This window comes from Miniopterus natalensis, chromosome X, assembly GCF_054644295.1.
Source record: "Miniopterus natalensis isolate mMinNat1 chromosome X, mMinNat1.hap1, whole genome shotgun sequence".
Taxonomy (NCBI): domain Eukaryota; kingdom Metazoa; phylum Chordata; class Mammalia; order Chiroptera; family Miniopteridae; genus Miniopterus; species Miniopterus natalensis.
In genome coordinates this window covers 61,354,857-61,374,106 of record NC_142103.1, presented here as the reverse complement: position 1 = coordinate 61,374,106, position 19,250 = coordinate 61,354,857, and the positions used below count along the sequence as shown (strand labels likewise).

The following is a 19,250-nucleotide window of genomic DNA, read 5'->3' as shown; positions in this document are numbered from 1 at the left end:
GCTTAAATTTTATTTTTTCAATTACAGTTTACATTCAATATTGGTTCCAGTGGGTGAAAATATCAGGGGAACATACTGTAATGCATATGATTACCTAACCACTGTGCTCTACAGCTAAACTAATACAAGATAAAACAATATTCTTAAAATCACTTTAAATGTAAACACAATAAATGCTCCAAAAAAAGCCATAGGTTAGAAATTCAAGATGGCTGCAGAGTAGATGGAACCTACACCAACCTGCTCCAGACCCCAAACAGGATTTACATCTAAATTATAGACCAATCAACCTGAATAACCAACTGAATTCTAGCTGAACTAAAATATAGTAACCAAGGATTTACAGAAGAAGCCACATAGTGACTGGTAAGAAGGGCAGAGGTGCAAAATGGGATAGCCCACTCACTCAGGTGCATCAGGGGCTAAGAAGTCTGTGGGATTTTGTGGCTGCAAAACTCCCTCCCTTGTCAGTCTGGGCATAGCTCAGCAATTGAGCATCAATCTAGGATCCAGGGGATTGCAGTTTGATTCCCGGTCAGGGTTAGGGATGTGCAGGAGGCAGCTGATCAGTGACGACTCTCATCATTGATGTTTCTCTCTCTCTCTCTCTCTCTCTCTCTCTCTCTCTCTCTCTCTCTCTCTCTCTCCTTTTCCCTTCCTCTCTCTGAAATCAATAAAGATATGTTACAAAAAACCTCACTCCCTCTAGAAGCATGGGGGTCACAAACCCACATAAAGATCCCCAATCCAGAGCAACAACAATAGAAAGAGGAGCAGCTTATGTAGCGGCTGGTGGTGAAAATCAGTGGAGTTTCAGTCTGCCTGAACTGCACCAAAACTGCACCTTCCCAGGGACAAGCACTCCTATTTTTATAGCCTCTGCCTGTGGAGAGCATGGTCTGGACTACAACTGCTGGGGAGGCCACGCAACCATACGCAGGTCTTATGGAGTGACTTTAAGGGGCCCTCTTTTTTCTGGGGAAGCTTTTGGCAATGACTCAGACAGTGACTAAACTGTGAGGCTTGCAGAAGAGGGCCAGCATCTCCCACCCCCCAGTGCACAACTGGTATACCTACCACCACCTGTTGAATCATTTAGCCAGTCCCATTCCGATGAGTTCAGGAGTACAGGGGGACCAGTGTGTTGCTCATAGTTGGGATATTCAAAGTGTATCTCAAGGAGAAGGTTTTGTCTGGGATCCAGATGGACGAGTGCTGAACTGTGTGGTTACACTGAGGAAAGGCAAATCCAACCCCTCCTGCGAATCCAATCTGCACAATCCTGGGAAGAAGAAGCGACTGCTCCCCTCAAACAGGCTTGTAGGCACCACCACTAATGGAAGACTGCATCAGCTCTGCCAAGTTCTGGATACACCACACCCACCTGGGCTCAGTTCTGTCAGGAAGAGAAAGAGAGGTTCAGAGCTGAGACATTCAATGTGTGAGATCCTCAGAGGTTATTGTCTGGGACCACGACAAAGTGCTTAACTTACTCCTGCAAGCTGGGCTGGCATCAGACCCAATGGGAGACTCTTTTGATATATCCCCTTGAACCCAAGGCTGCTGAACTTGATCCTGCAGAGAACAATGCTGGCTGTACCCAATCTGAACCTACAGCAAACCCCTCTAGCTGGGACTAGAGTAGGAGACTTTGGAAGAAAATGAGTGGTTTGTATTTAAAGCACAGGCCATATTCCCCTCATTGAGTGCTTGACAATGTGATCCACATGTAGGGAACACACTAACTCTGTCTTCCTGACATTGATTGCCCTGCCTGACCAAGCTGATAACCTGTGGGAGGAGACATAGATCATTACTAGCCTGGGTTTATCCTACTCAAAATGGATAAAAGACTTAAAAGTAATTCACAAACTATAAAAATCCTAGAAGAAAACAGGCAGTAACATCTCAGACATGTCTCATAGCAATATTTTTCTGATATATCTCCTAGGGCAAGGGAAACAAAGGAAAATATAAACAAATGAGACTGGATCAAACAAAAAACCTACCGCAGAGCAAAGGAACCCATCAACAAAATGAAAAGGGAACCCACTGTATCAGAGAACATACTTGCCAATGATACATCTGATAAGGGGTTAATTTCCAAAACATATAAAGAACTTATACAGCTCAATACAAGGAAGACAAACCAGCCAATTAAAAAATGGGCAAAAGACTAAGACTCTTCTCCAAAGAGGACATACAGATGGCCAATAAACATATGAAGAAATACTCAAAGTCAGTAATAATCAGAGAGATGCAAATTAAAACGGCAAGAGATAATCACCTCACACATGCCAGAATGTCTACACCAATAAATCAGCAAACAAGTGGTGGCAAGGATGTGGAGAACAGGAAACCCTCCTGCAGTGTTGGTGGAAATGAAGACTGCTGAAGTTACTGTGGAAAACAATATAGATTTTCCTCAACAAATTAAAAATGGAACTGCCTTATGACTCAGTGATCCCACTTCTAGAAATATATCCTAGTAATCCTGAAACAACAGTTCTAAAGAACATATACATCCTTATATTCACAATAGCATTATTTGCAATAGCCATGATCTGGAAACAGCCCAAGGGCCCAACAGTAGAGGAGTGGATAAAAAAGCTAACATACATTGGTACATTTACACAATGAAATACTATGTGGCTGTAAAAAAAAAGAAGAAGAAGAAGGAATTCTTACCTTTTTTGACAGCATTGATGGACCTGGAGATTATTATATTAATTCAAATAAGTCAGTCAGAGAAACACAAATACCATATTACCTCACTGATATGCAGACACTAATGAACAAAATAAACTGACGAACAAAATAAAAACAAAGACATAAATACATGGAACAGACTGACAGTTGTCAGAGTGTTGGGGAACTAGATGAAAGAAGGTGAAGAGATTAGCCAAGTATTATATATGCATAACCCATGGGCACAAGACAACAGTGTGGTGATGCCCAGAGGGAGGAGAGCATTGGGGATGCCTGGAGGTGGGTAAAGTGGGGGAAAATCAAGGACATCTGTAATAGTGTCAACAATAAATTTAAAAAAAATAAAGAGCCCGGCTGGGCGTGGTTCAGTGGTTGAGTGTCAACCTAGGATCCAGGCGATTGGGGTTTGATTCCCTGCCAGGGCATATGCTCGGGTTGTGGGCTCGGTCAATGACTCTCTCATCATTGATGTTTCTGTCTCTCTCTCGCTCCCTCTCCTTTCCTCTGTCTGAAATCAATAAAGATATATTTAAAAAAATAAAAATAAAGAACAGTGGAAGACACATGGATATTCTCTAAAAAAGAAAAAAAGAAAAGAAAGACACTGCATAAAGAAAACAATCCAAGTGGAAGACACATGGATATTCTCTAAAAAAGAAAAAAAGAAAAGAAAGACACTGCATAAAGAAAACAATCCAATGAAAGAATGTAATCCTTGCAAATACTTAGGCACCTCACGCAGGAAGAATGAAATATGTAAAGAATATATTGATGTACATAAATTCTAAAATCAAGACTGTATTCAATCATAGTAGCAGTTTAACACCCCATTGTCATCAATGGACAGATCTTCCAGACAGAAAGTCAAAAAGGAAACAGCAGCCTTAATTGACACACTAAACCATATAAATTTAATTTATATTTTTTACAGCATTTCAACCCAAAACAGCAGGATATACATCATTTTCATGTTCACTTGGAATATTTTCCCAGATAAAAAATATGTTAGGACACATAAAAAATCCTGATAAATTTAAGATTAAAATCATTTCAAGCATCTTCAAACCCAGTTGTATGAAACTAGGAGTTAATTGCAAGAAAAAAGTTGAAAAAATACAAACACATGGAGGCTAAATAACATGCTTCTGAACAATAAATAAATTAACAATAAGATCAAGGAAAAAGTCAATATACATTGAGAGAGATAAAAATGAAAATACAATAGAAAGTTTATGAGAAACAACAAAAGCAATCCTAAGAGGGATATTCATAGCATTTCAGGCTACCTTGAAAAACCAAGAAAAATATCAAATAAATAGCCTAATCTTACACCCCCAAAAAACTAGAAAAAGAACAACAAACAATCACAAAATGAGAAGAAAGGAAATAATAAAAACCACAGCAGAAATAAATAGAATTTAAAAAATCAATACAAAACATTAATAAAACTAAGAGCTGGTTCTTAAAGAGATTAACAAGATTGATAAACCTTTATCCAAATGCATCTAAGTAGAGAGGACCCCATAAAAATAGAATTACAAATGAAAGAGGAAAAGTGACAACTAACACCAAAGATACAAAGAGTATAAGAAAATATTATGAACAACTACATGCCAACAAATTGGACAGTCTAGAAGAAATGGATAAATTCTCAAAATAAATAAATAAATAAATAAATTGTGAGACTGAATTAAGAAGAAACATGAAATATGAACAGATCAATTATAATCAACAAAACTGAAGGTGTAATTTTAAAAAATCCCAACAAACAAAAGTTTTGGAACAAATGGCTTCACAGTTGAATTTAACCAAACATTTAAAGGATTAACAACAATACTTTTCAAACTGTTACAAAAAAAAAAAAAAAAAAGAGAAGGAATGAAGACTCTCAAACCCATTTTATGAGGCTAGTATTACTCTAATTCCAAAACCAGATAAAGACACTACAAAGAAAAAAAAAGTTATAGTCCAATATTCCTGATGAAGATAAATGCAAATGTTCTCAATGAAATATTAGCAAACCAATTTCTACAATACATTAAAAAAGTCACAAGTTATTCCTGGGTTTCAAGTTTGATACAATATTTGAAAATCAATTGATGTGATACACCACGTAATACTGAAAAATTAAAATCATGTGATCATATCAACAAATGCAGAAAAAGCATTTGACAAATCCAGTGACCACTTATGATATAAACACTATGCAAAATGGGGATAGAAGGAACAATTTTCAACATAACAAAGGACATGTATGACAAACTCAAAACTAACATAAGACTCAATGGGGAAATTTTAAAGGCATTTACCATAAGATCAGTAATGAGACAGAGAAGTCCACTTTCACCACTCTAATTCCACATAGTACTGAAATTCTGAGCCAAAGCAATCAGATAAGAAGAAAAAAAAGTCATCTAAACTGGAAATAAAGAAGTAAAAATGTCATTATTTGCAGATGTCATGTTACTGTATACAGAGAACCCTAAAAATTCCACCAGAAACAATCTAGAACTGATAAGTGAGTTCAATAAAGTAGCAGGACATAAAATAAATATTCAGGTATGCATTGAATTTGTATACATCAATAATAAACTACCAGAAAGGGAAACTAAGAAAACAATCCTATTTACAATTCATTAAAAAAAATACTTAGAAATAAGTTTAACCAAGGAGGTAAAAGACCTGTACTTGGAAAATTATAAGACATTAAAAAAGAAATTGAAGAGTATACAAGTAAGGGGAAGCATATATTGTACTCATGGTCAGGAGAAATTAACATCTTTAAAATGACCATACTACACAAAGCAGTCTATAGATTCAACATAATTCTTACCAAAATACCAAAGGCATTTTTCACAGAACTAGAAGAAATAATTCAAAATTTTATATGGAACCAAAAACGACCCTGAATAGCCACAACAATCTTGAGAAAATAGAACAAAGACAATACCTGACACCAAACTATACTACAAGGTTATATAGTCTTCAAAAAAGCATGGTACTGGCATAAAAAAAGACACATAAATCACTAAAACAAAATAAACCCAAACAGAAATAAAACAGAAATAAACCCAAGCCTATACAGTCTAAGAAAAAAGAAGCAAGAACATGCAATGGGGCAAAGACAAGCTCTTTAATAAATGGTGCTGGGAAAACTGGAAAGATACATGCAAAAATGAAACTAGGACACTTTCTTACACCATATAAAAAAAACTCAAAATGGATTTAAGATTTAAATGTAAGACTTGATAACATAAAACTTATTGAAGGCATCATAGGCAGTAAAAGCTCAGACATTTCTCTTAGCTATATTTTTCCTGATATATTTTCTTGGGTAAGAGAAACAAAACAAAAAGTAAACAAATGGGACTACATCAAACAACATTTTTTTGCACAACAAATGAAACTATCAAAAAAATGAAAACACAACTGATTGGAAGTAGATTTTTGCCAATGATAATTTTTATAAGGTGTTAATATCCAAAATTTATAAAGAACTCATAAAACTCAATACCAAAAAAACAAACAATCCTAGTAAAAAGTGGGAAAAAGACCTGCATACACAATTCTCCAAAGAGAACCTACAAATGTCAAATTAACATATGAAAAAATGCTCAACTTCACTAACCATAAGAGAAATGCAAACTAAAACCACAATGATATATCACTTCATGCCTGTCAGAATGCTTATCATCAGTAAATCAACAAATAAGTTTTGAAGAGGATGAGGAGTTAAGAGAGACTTCATGCATTGTTAGTGGGAATGCAAATTGATGAAGCCAAGGTGGAAAATAGTATAGAGGTTCCTCAAAAAATTACAAATGAAACTTCCTAAAGACCCAGCAATTCCATTTCTGGGAGTATACCTGAAGAAACCCACAGTATTTATTTAAAAAATTATGTACCTGCATGTTTTTTGCAGCATTATTTATAAAAATTTAGATATGCAAGCAACCCAAGTGTTCATCAATAGACAAGTGGATAAAAAAGCAGGGTACATTTAGACAAGGGAATATTACTCAGCCATAAAAAAGAATGAAATCTTACTATTAGTGACAGCATGGCATGGACCAAGAGTTTGTTATGCTGAGTGAAATAAGTCAGTCAGAGAAAGACAAATGCCATATGATTTTACCTATATATGGGATCTTAAGATCAAAATAAATGAATAAACAAAAAGAAACAGACTCATAGTTACAGCAAACAGACTAATGGTTTCCAGAGGGGGGGTGGGGACTGGGTGAAAAAGGTGAAGGGGTTAGGAAGTATAAATTGGTAGTTACAAAATAGTCATGGTGATGTAAAGTACAACATACAGAATACAGTCAATAATATTGTAATAATTCTGTATGGTGCCCCTGGGTACACTTTGTAAAATATATAATTGTGTAACCATTATGTTGTACACCTGAAACTAATACAAAACAATATTGAAAGTAAATTGTAATTGAAAAAAATTATACTAGCTAACTGAAGGGAATGGAACACTTCCAAACTCATTTTATGAAACCAGCATTATCCTAATACTGAAACCACACAAGGACACCGCAAGATAAACAAAGTACAGGCTTATATGCCTGATATACATAGCTGTGAGTTTCTCAACAAAATAATAACAAACTGAATTCAAGAGCACATTAAATGGGTAATACACTATGATCAAGTGGAATTTATCCCTGGGATGCTAGGATGGTTCAACATACACAGATTAATTAACGTAATACACCATATTAAGAAAATGGTAGATAAAAATCATATGATTATTTCAATAGATGCCAAAAAAGTATTTGACAAAATTCAACATTCTCTTATGATAAAACTCTTTACAAATTAGATATAGAAGAAATTCACCTCAACATAATAAAGGCTATATATGACAACACCACAGCTAACTTCATACTCGACAGTGAAAAGTAAAAAGCCTTTCCTCTAAGATCAGAAACAAAACAAACACGCTCACTCTCACTACTTCTATTTTCAACATAGTACTGGAAGGCCTATCCACAGCGATTAGGCAAGAAAAATAAATATAAGTTATCCAAATAGGAAATGAAGAAGTAAACTTATCTCTTTTTGCAGATGACATAATTTTATATATAGAAAGCCATAAAGACTTTATCAGAAACTGTTAAAACTAATAACTAACCTCAGTAAAATTGCAAGTACAAAATCATCATACAAAAATTATTTTCATTCTTATTCAAAATTTTAAAAAGCAATCCCATTTACAATAGCATGAAAAACAATTAAATACTTAGGATTAAATTTTAACCAAGAAATTGAAAGTCCTATACATCGAAAACTATAAGACATTGATAAAAGAAATTGAAGAAAACAAAAATAAATAGAAAAATATCCCAATATCCCATGTTGTTCCTTTGGAAAATTAATACTGTTAAAATGTCTGTACTACTCAAAATGATCTACAGATTCAATGCAATCCTTATCAAAATTTTAAAGGCACTTTTCACAGCAATAGAAAATACTATCCCAAAATTTCTATGGGACCACAAAAAATTCTGAATATCCAAATTCATCTTATGTAAGAAAAATAAAGTTGAAGGCATCACACTTCTTGATTTTAGACTATGTTACAAAGCTATAGTAATCAAAATAGTATGGTACTGGCACATAGAATGGTGGAATAGAATAGAAAGATCAGAAATAAACCTATGCATATACAGGCAACTAATCTTTGACAAGGGCACCAAGAACACACAGTGGAGGAAAGATAGTGTCTTCAACAAATGGTATTGGGAAAACTGGATATACAGATGCAATGAACCTAAACTGCTATTTCACATAACTTATAAAACTTAAACCAAAAATGATTAAAATTTTAAATGTAAACCTCAAAACTTGAAACTCCTAGAAGAAAATATAGGAAATGCTCTTTGCAATGATTTTTTTTTTTTATAAGACAACAAAAACATAGGCAAAAAATGCTAAAATAAACAAAAGGGACTACATCAAACTAACAAGCTTCTGCAAAGGAAAACAACAATCAATAAATTGAAAATACAACATACAGAATAAGAGAAAATATTTGAAAACCATATCTCTGATAAGTGGTAAAGATCCAAAATATATAAATAACTCATACAACTCAATATATAAAAACCAATTAAAAATGGACAAAGACCTGAATATACACAAGTCACACATCTCAGGTAGTGGAATTTTCATTGATACATCTCCTAGGGCAAGAGAAACAAATAAAATATAAATAAATAAATGGGACTCCATCAAAATAAAAAGCTTCTGCACAACAAAAGAAATCATCCTCAAAATACATAAGAACCCCACGGTATGGAAGAACATATTTGCCAAGGATAAATCTGATAAAGGGCTAATTTGCAATATATACAAAAAAGTTATACAACTCAAGAAGAGGAAGACAAACAATACAGTTAAAAAATGAGCAAAGAAATTGAATAAGTTCTTTTTCAAAGAGGACATACAGATGGCCAAGAGACATATGAAAAAATGCTCATGGTCACTAATCACCAGAGAGATACAAATGAAAACTACAATGAGATATCACTTCACACCTGTCAGAATGACTACTAGCATCAACAAATCACCAAAGACAAGTGCTGGCGAGGATGTGGAGAAAAGTGAACTCTGGTTCACTGCTGATGAGAATGCACATTGGTGCTGTCACTATGGAAAACAGTATGGAAGTTGCTCAAAACATTAAAAATGGACTTGCCATTTGACCCAGTGATCCCACTTCTAGGAATACGTTCTGAGAATCCCAAAACACCAATCAGAAATAATATATGCACCTCTATGTTCATAGTAGCAGTATTTAAAATAGCTAAGATCTGGAAACAGCCCAAGTGCCCATCAGTAGATGAGTGGATAAAAAAGCTGTGGGACATTTTCACCATGGAATGCTATGCATCAGTAAAGAAGAAGGATCTCTTACCCATTGGGACAGCATGGATGTACCTGGAGAATATTATGGTAAGTGAAATATGCCAGGCAGAGAAAGACAAATATCACATGATCTCACTTATATGTGGAATCCAATAAACAAAATAAACTGAAGAACAAAATAGATCCAGTGACACAGAAGCATGGAATAGACTGATAAATCTCACAGGGAAGCAGGGGTGGGTGGGTGGGTGGGGAGAGATTAACCAAGAATTTATATGCATATATGCATAACCCATGGACACAGACAATATTGTAGTCAAGGTCTGGGGAGGGGGTTGAGTGTGGGGTAGAAAGTGTCAATGGGGAAAAATGGAGGACATCTGTAGTACTTTCAACAATGAAGATACATTTTTTTAAAAGATGAACAAATGGCCAATAGGTACATGAAAAGATGTTAAACATCACTAATAATCAGGAAATGCAAATCATAACCACAATGAGATATCACCTCATACCTGTTAAGATGTCTATTATCAAAATGATAAAAAAAAATAACAAATGTTTAGTAGGATGTGGAAAAAAGGTAACCCTTATACACTGTTGGTTGTTAGATATGTTAATTGGTACAGCCATTATTGAAAACACAACAGCAGTTCCTCAAAAAATTAAAAATAGGACTACCATATGATCCAGCAATCTCAATCCTGTGTATTCAAAGGAAATGAAATCAGTATCTCAGAGATATCTGCACTCCCATCTTAATTGCTTCATTATTAGCAACAGTGAAAATATGTAGATAACCTAAATGTCCATTCACAAATGAATAAAGAAAATAGTATATATGTTTTATATACACAAAATATTATATACACACACACTCAATTGATTATTATTCATCCATAAAAATGAAAATCCTACCATTTGCAACAATATGAATGAAACTTCAGGGCAGTAAGCTATGTGAAATAAGCCAGACAGAGAAAGACAAATATTGTATGGTGTTACTTATAAGTGGAATATTTTCAAAAAGCATATTTCATAGAAACAAAATAGAGTGGTGGTTACCAAAGGTTGTCAGAAGTGGAAAATGGGAAGATGTATTTCAAAGGGTACAAACTTTTAAGTTCTAAGGATCTAATGTACAGCATGGGGACTGTGGCTAATAATATAGTATTGTATATTTGTTGTATACATGAAAATTGCTAAGAGTTAATCTTAAACATTCTTACCACCAAAAAATAAAAAAAAAAAGTTAAATATGAAAAAAATATATGAAACTAGCAAAGAAACAGGAACATGTGACCAATACAAAGGGGGAAAATGAGGCAATACAAACTGCCTTTAAGAAGAAACAGATGAGCCCAGACGGGAGCGGCTCAGCGGCTGAGGGTCATCCAGGATCCAGGTGATCGGGTTTCGATTCCCGGTCAGGGCATTTGCCCAGTCGGGGGGCGTGCAGGAGGCAGCTGATCAGTGACTCTCTCTTCATTGATGTTTCTATCTCTCTATTCCTCTCCTTTCCTCTCTATGAAATCAATAAAGTTATAAAAAAAAGAAGGAACAGATGTGAGATTTAACAAAGACTTCAAAGTATCCATTTTCAGTATGTTTAACCCTTTGCGGTCTTATTAAATTTGGACATGGGTGTCGTACTGGTCAGAATTAATTTCCATTGAAAGAGCAGTGATACATAACATGCAAGATTATGAAGGATAAACAAGAGAAATTATGAACTGATGCATGAATGGAGTTAAGATTCGTACGGTTCCTTGCTGTGGTGGCTGAGAGCAGACATACGACCAGAACGGTAAGAAAGCTTTGGTGGCTGAGAGTAGACAAACGATTGCAAAGGGTTAATAAACCAAAAGAAACCGTACTTAAAGAAATAAATTGTCTACGTAAAAAAGTCCAAACCTGTAGAGAATTCAGGTTTATTTGAGCCTGAAGACATATGCCAAGGAGCAAGATCTCAAATACTTTCCAGAAAATAATATCAGTTTTGCAGCTTTTTTTTTTTTTTTTTGTGCACTTGAAATTAAAGAAAGGATTTAATGAAGATTGGAGAAAGAAAGGTGGGGATTGAATAACAAGATAGTTAACAAGATTATGTGCTGTCTTGAGGATGAATACCCTTTTCCAGGGGCATTACTTCTGGTATTTCAAAGATGTATTAACCTAGATCCCCAAGAACAATGGAGGGCTGGCTTAAAACTTTCACTAAAACAATTATAGGCCCAGGGCACAATTACCCATCATGACACGCCCAGTTAGAAATTTATGATCTGATCACACTGTGAGATTACTGTCTATAAAGCTCTCCTTTTTAAGTCCACAGAATGAAAATATAAAGACAATGTGTCGTAAAATAGAGAATATAAGTAAAGAGAGAAAAATTATAAAAAGAAACAAATGGAAATTGTGGGATTCAAAATTACAATATATGAAATTAAAAAGTTATTAAAGGGGAATAGCAGTAGATTTTAACTGGTAGACGAATGAGAAAATTTGAAAATAAATAAGTAGATACTATGCAATGAAAAGGACAGTGAAGCCCTGGCCTGTGTGGTTCAGTTGGTTGGAGCATTATCCCATATACCAAAGGGTTATTGGTTTCATCCCTGGTTGGGACACATACTGGAGGCAACCAATCAATGTATTTCTCTCACATTGATGTTCCTCTCTCTCTCTCTCTCTCTCTCTCTCTCTCTCTCTCTCTCTCTCTATCTCTATCTCTTTCTCTCTCTCTCTCCTCTGTCTTCCTCTCCCTTCCTCTCTCAAAAAAAAAAAAGGAAAATATGAACAGAGCCTTAAGGAAATGTGGGATACACTTCAATACACGATAGTAAATGTAAGGGAAATACCAAAAGTGAAAAAAGAGGAAGGAGCAGAAAAAAAATATTTGAAAAAATAATCATTAAAATCTTCTCGAATTTGCTGAAACACATTTTCTATTCATTCAAGAGCTCATAAAACTCTGATAATAATAAATACGAAGATATCTACTCCCAGATGCATCATAGTAAAAATACTGAAAATCAAAGCCAAAGAGGAGATTTTAAAAGCAGCAATAGAAAAATAAATTTTCACATGTAAAGAAACCCAAATTAATAGAAAAATCACTGACTTACTAGAAATAATGGAGACATGAATATACTCAAATGACATATTGAAAATGCTGAAACAAAAATACTATCAATGAAGAATTTTGTAACCAAAAAATCTACAACAGTTCCTTGAATAACTTTAGGCTTGTTCAAGGTCATTTCATTATAACACTGACATGCTGTAGAAACATAACTTTTATTTATATCAAATTAGCCTACAGTAAAATTAGTTTTGTTAAACATCAGTTTACATTTCCAAGAACTTATCAACAATATTAAGTGAAAACTTACGTTTTCCATAATGAAAGCAAAGTAAAGGCTTTACTAGTTAATTAAAAACTGAATGCATTTGTTGTCATCATACCCATCTTATAAGAAATACAAAGGGAAGTTCTTCAGCCTGAAAGCAGTTAAAATATGATAAAAAATTGAATCTACATTTTAAAAGGAGTACCAATAAAGGTAATTATATAATTATGAAAGATGGTATATATGTGTATTTTCCTTCTCATAACTTATTTAAGAAGCAATTATATAAAACAATATTTATGTAATTGTAACTTGGGGCCAATAGTATATAGAAATGTAATATATTTGAAAACAGCATCACAAAGAAGTGGGTGAGAGAAGAATGTTATTAGAATAAGGAAATAATAGCAGATTGTAACTCAAACCCACGCAAAAAAAAGAAAACCCAAAATGATAGTCAAGATGATAAATATACCAAAATATATAAATGTATATTTGTCTTCCTTTTTCCTTTGCTTTTTCAATAAACATAAAATTATATAAAGTAATAATTGTAATAATTACTTTAAATATAAATGAACTAATTTCTCCAGTGTGGATGAAAAAAAGGGGTTCTGTAATAAATCTGACTGAAAATAACCTTACAGGATGATCTGATAATAAATTCCTAACCAAGAAGGTCATGGTGGGCAGTCATGCTCCAGGTTTAGAAAAATATTAATTTTTACTATAAGCCTGCCTTGCTGCACACCCTTTTCCCCATTATGGCTGCTGAGCCCCGCTTGGGCCAGCTGGATCCTGAGGACCAGGATTCATAGGAGGAAGGCCTGGAGATTGGGCTTGTGGGAGAGACACCCAAGCACTTTGCTGTACAGGTTGTGGACATGCTGGCACTACATTTGCCCCCTGAGAAGCTCTTTACCCCGCTGATGCTCATGCTGGAAGAGGCCTTGCAGAGTGAGAGCCCGTACCAGTGCAAGGCTGGACTTCTGGTGCTGGCTGTGCTGTCTGATGGAACTAGTGACCACATCAGGCAGAGACTGCTGCCCCCGCTACTGTGGGTTGTGTGCAAGGGCCTGGAGGACCCATCACAAGTTGTGCGTAATGCTGCGCTATTTGCCCTGGGCCAGTTCTCAGAGAACCTACAGCCTCATATCAGCAGCTATTCAGGGGAGGTGATGCCACTGCTCCTCGCCTACCCGAAGTCAGTGCCTCCTGGGCACACCCACCACCTAGCCAGGGCCTGCTATGCCCTTGAGAATTTCGTGGAGAACCTGGGGCCTAAAGTGCAGCCTTACCTTCCGGAGCTTATGGAGTGTATGCTGCAGCCTCTGAGGAACCCCAGCAGCCCCCGGGCCAAGGAGCTGGCTGTGAGCACCCTGGGAGCCATTGCCACGGCTGCCCAGGCCTCCCTGTTGCCCTACTTCCCCACCATCATGGAGTACCTGCGGGAATTCCTGGTGATAGGCCATGAGGACCTTCAGCCTTTGCAGATCCAGAGCCTGGAGACGCTGGGGGTGCTGGCAAGAGCAGTGGGGGAGCCCATGAGGCCCCTGACTGAGGAATGCTGCCAGCTGGGGCTGGGCCTATGTGACCAGGTAGACAACCCTGACTTATGGCGCTGCACGTAGAGCCTATTTGCAGCCTTATCCGGGCTGATGGGTGAGGGCCTGGCACCCTACCTGCCACAAATCACCACACTCATGCTGTTGTCACTGCGTTCCACTGAGGGCATTGTGCCTCAGTATGACAGCAGCAGCTCCTTCCTTCTGTTTGATGATGAGAGTGATGGGGAGGAAGAGGAGGAGCTCATGGATGAGGACGAGGAGAGGAGGACTACTCAGAGATCTCAGGGTACAGTGTGGAGAATGCCTTCTTCGATGAGAAGGAAGACACCTGTACTGCCCTGGGGGAGATCTCTGTGAACACCAGTGTGGCCTTCCTTCCCTACATGGAGAGTGTTTTTGAAGAAGTATCCAAACTTCTAGAGTGCCCTCACCTGAATGTGCACAAGGCAGCCCATGAGGCTCTGGGTCAGTTCTGCTGTGCGCTGCACAAGACCTGTCAAAGCTGCCCCTCAGAACCCAACACTGCTGCTCTGAAGGCCACCCTGGCCCAGGTGGTGCCATCCTACATGCAGGCAGTATATGGGGAGCGGGAGCGCCAAGTGGTGATGGCCGTGCTGGAGGCCCTGACAAGGGTACTGCGCAGCTGTGGGACCCTCACACTGCAGCACCCCGGGCGTCTCGCTGAGCTCTGCAACATGCTTAAGGCCGTGCTGCAGAGGAAGACAGCCTGTCAGGACACTGAGGAGGAGCAGGAGGATGACGAGGACCAGGCTGAATACGAGGCCATGTTGCTTGAGTACGCTGGTGAGGCCATTCCTGCCCTGGCAGCCGCAGCTGGGGGAGACGCTTTTGCCCCCTTCTTCCCTGGGTTCTTGCCATTATTGCTCTGCAAGACGAAACAGGGCTGCACAGTGGCAGAGAAGTCTTTTGCAGTGGGGACACTGGCAGAATCCATTCAGAGCCTCGGTGCTGCCTCAGCCCAGTTTGTGTCCCGCCTGCTCCCTGTGCTGCTGAGCGCCGCCCGGGAGGCAGACCCTGAAGTGCGGAGCAATGCTTTCTTCGGGCTGGGTGTGCTGGCTGAGCACTGGGGCCGCCCTGCCCAGGAGTACTTCTCCAAGCTGGCGGGACTCCTGTTGCCCCTCTTGGCACGGGAGCGCCATGATTGTGTCCATGACATCTGTGGGGCACTCCCCCGCCTACTGATGGCCAGTCCCACAAAGAAACCAGAGCCCCAGGTGCTGGCTGCTCTGCTGCATGCCCTGCCACTGAAGGAGGACTTGGAGGAGTGGGTCACCATAGGGCACCTCTTCAGCTTCCTGTACCAGAGCAGCACTGACCAGGTTGTAGATGTGGCTCCTGAGCTCCTGCGCATCTGCAGCCTCATTCAGGCTGATGACAAGACCCCACCAGACACCAAGGCCTGCACTGCTGCTGCTCCTGACATTCTTGGCCAAACAGCATACCGACAGCTTCCATTCAGCACTGGGCTCACTGCCTGGTGACAAGGCTCAGGAACTCCAGGCCATCCTGGGCCTCACCTAGTAGACTGTGGGCTGCAGCTGGGCGAGAGAGAACAGCCTGCCTGGGCCCCAAGACGACCTGTCAGCCCAGTTCCACCTCATGCTTTACCAAAGATTCTGGAGTCCCAGCCCTGCTTGCTGCCTTATAGGGCTGTTCCTGGGGCTGGATCTGCTATGCTATGGGACAATACAAATGGACCCGTGACAACATACTGTAATAAAGGCAGTTCATTTTCTGCTTAAAAAAAAAAAATAAAAAAAATTGTTCTGTGCATCTACGTAAACACACTTCTGAAATGCCAGGGTAATCCTCATAGCTTTAACCACTCCCATAGGAAACACATACTCTTGTTAACTACCCAGTAACTTACTTTCTCGCACCTTCATGAAATGTTCCTTACACTCCCTCTGTAATCCCAAATGTATAAAAGAAACCTCAAAACTGTCATTCTCAGGAGCATTTGTGCTCTTCCTTTCCAGCATGTCAGCAGTTTGGTTTAAATACATTCATAAAAATTATTTACAGTTTTGATCATCTTTTTACATCAGCATTAGTCAAAAGATATAGAGTAGATGAATAGATTTTAAAAATTTAATTTATATACTGTCTATAAGAGATTTGCCTCAGATGTAAGGACACACACATCAGATAAAAATACACATTAAAACAAAAACTGTAATAAAAGACAAACTTGGGCATTACATAATGATAAAGGGGTCAATACAACAAGGATATGTAAGATTTGTAAATATTTATGCACCCAGCATAGAAGCATCAAAGTTTACAAAGCAAATATAAAAATACCTAAAGGAAGAAATAGTCAATAATATAAGGGGCATTAATACTCCACTTATATCATCCAGACAGAAAATCAACATAAGTAACACATTAGATGAGATTAATATAATGGATATATATACATTATATTTAAAAGCAACAGGAGACACAGTTTTCTCACATGCACCTAGAACGTTCTCCAGGATAGGTCATATGCTTTGGACACAGCACAAGCTTCAATAAATACAATAAGATTGAAATTATATAAAGTTCCTTTTCTAATCACAACAAAAACCAATTACAAGAAGAAAGCTGAAAAAACACAAATACATGGAGATTAAAAACATGCTACTGAACAACAAATGTGTCAACAAAAGAATCATAGGAAAAATTTTAAAAATACCTTGATACAAATGAAAATGAAAATACAATATACCAAAATGTATGGGATGCAGCAAAAGCAGTTTTAAGAGGGAAGTTTATAGCAATACTGGCCCACCTCAAGAAACAAGATAAAATGTTAAATAATCTGATTTTATACCTAAAGCCACTAGAAAAAGTAAAAGATACTCAAAGTTAGTGGAAGAAAAAAAATAATAAAGATTGGAGCTGAAATAAGTGAAATAGAGACTAAAACGACAATAGAAAAGATCAATATAACTAAAAGCTGATTGTCTGAGAAAATAAACAAAGGTGATAAACCTTTAGCTAGACTCACTAAGAAAAATAAGGGGATCAAATAAAAATAGAAATGAAAAAGGAGAACTTAAAAGTGATATCAAAGAAATACAAAGGATTCTAAAATACTATTATGAACAATTATATGCTAACAATTTTGACAACTTAGAAAAAAGTTCTAGAAACAGAAAATCTTACAATACCAAATTATGAAGAAATAAAACAATCTGAATAGATTAATTACCAGTAAGGATGTTGAACCATTAACCAAAAATCTCCCAAAACACAAAAGACAAGAACTGGATAACTTTACTGGTGAACTCTACCAAACATTCTAAGAAGATTTAACACATTTTAATCTCAAATTCTTCAAAAATTTGAAGATGAGGGAATGCACCAAAACTCATTTTACAAAGCCAGGATTATTCTGCTACTAAAACCAAACAAAGAAACCATAAGAAAAAAACTATAGGTCATTTACAATAAGCATTAATGCAAATATTCTTACCAAAATATTAGTAAACCCAATTCAGCAACACATTTAAAGAATAACAAACCACAATTAAGTGGGATTCAAAGGATACATGGAGGTTCAACATCCACAACTCAATCACTGTGATGAATCACATTAACAAAATAAAAAATAAAAATTATATAATCATTTCAATAAATGCAAAACAAGCATTTCTCAAAATTCAAAGTCTATTAATAATAAAAATTCTCAACAAAGTGAACATAATAAAAGCCATATAGGCCAAGCTCACAGCAAACACCCTATTCAGCAGTGACAAACTAAACACTTTTCCCTTAAAACTGGAAAAGAGACAAAAATGTCCATTGTTGCTGTTTTTATTGAACTTAGTACTGGAAGTCTTAGCCAGAGAAATTAAGCAGAAAAAAGAAATAAAAGACATCCAGATTTGAAAAGAAGACATAAAACTGTCATTATTTGCATATTACCAGATTTGATATTTAGACAACCCTAAAGACTCCACCAAAAATTGAAATAATAAACATTCCTTAAAGTTGCAGGATACAAAATCAATATACAAAGATCTGCTGCATTTTTATACACTAAAAACAAACTATAAGAATTAGTAATTAAGAAAACCACCCCTCTTATAAATACATCAAAAATAGAATACTTAAGGATAATTATTTTTTCCACTTTCTCATGTTGTTTATTTCTAAACTAAAGTTTCATTAAAGTATGTTGGTTTGCTGGAGCCTAGGTCACATAATTATTCTTTAGCTGCAAGGGAGGATGGGAAATCACATTTTCTGGCTTCTGTCTTGGGGTATAAAGAAGGAGCAGGATTCATAAGGCAGAAAATGCTCCAAAAAGGCAGCTCCAAATCATGGCCAGTACACAGTTCTTCGAAAGAATAAACTTAATAACTGCTTAGAAATCCATAAAAAATAATAGAGACTTTCCCTCTTATATGGAAAATATACATATACTTTTTGGGGGAAAAGAGATCCAGTACTCACACTTTACATCAAAATTAATAACAGATAGATTAAAGAGTCTGATGAATTTTTAATCCATTAAAACACTAGAACAAAATAGAGAAAAATATTTACCAAATTTCATGGTAAACAAACATTATAAATTTAATAACACTGGAATAACTCATAAATAAAAATAGCTTTACTTTATTTATCTTTTTAAAATTTATCTTTATTATTGAAAATATTACAGATGTCCCCCTTTCCCCCTATTGATCACCCAGTATCCACACCTGCCCCACCCCAGGCCTTC

At 36.8% G+C, this 19,250-nt stretch overlaps 1 pseudogene; it reads left to right on the top strand.

Annotated features, from left to right (window-relative positions):
• Positions 1 to 1,113: 1,113 nt before the first annotated feature.
• Positions 1,114 to 16,054, top strand: LOC107530200 (importin-4 pseudogene; annotated as a pseudogene).
• Positions 16,055 to 19,250: the final 3,196 nt, after the last annotated feature.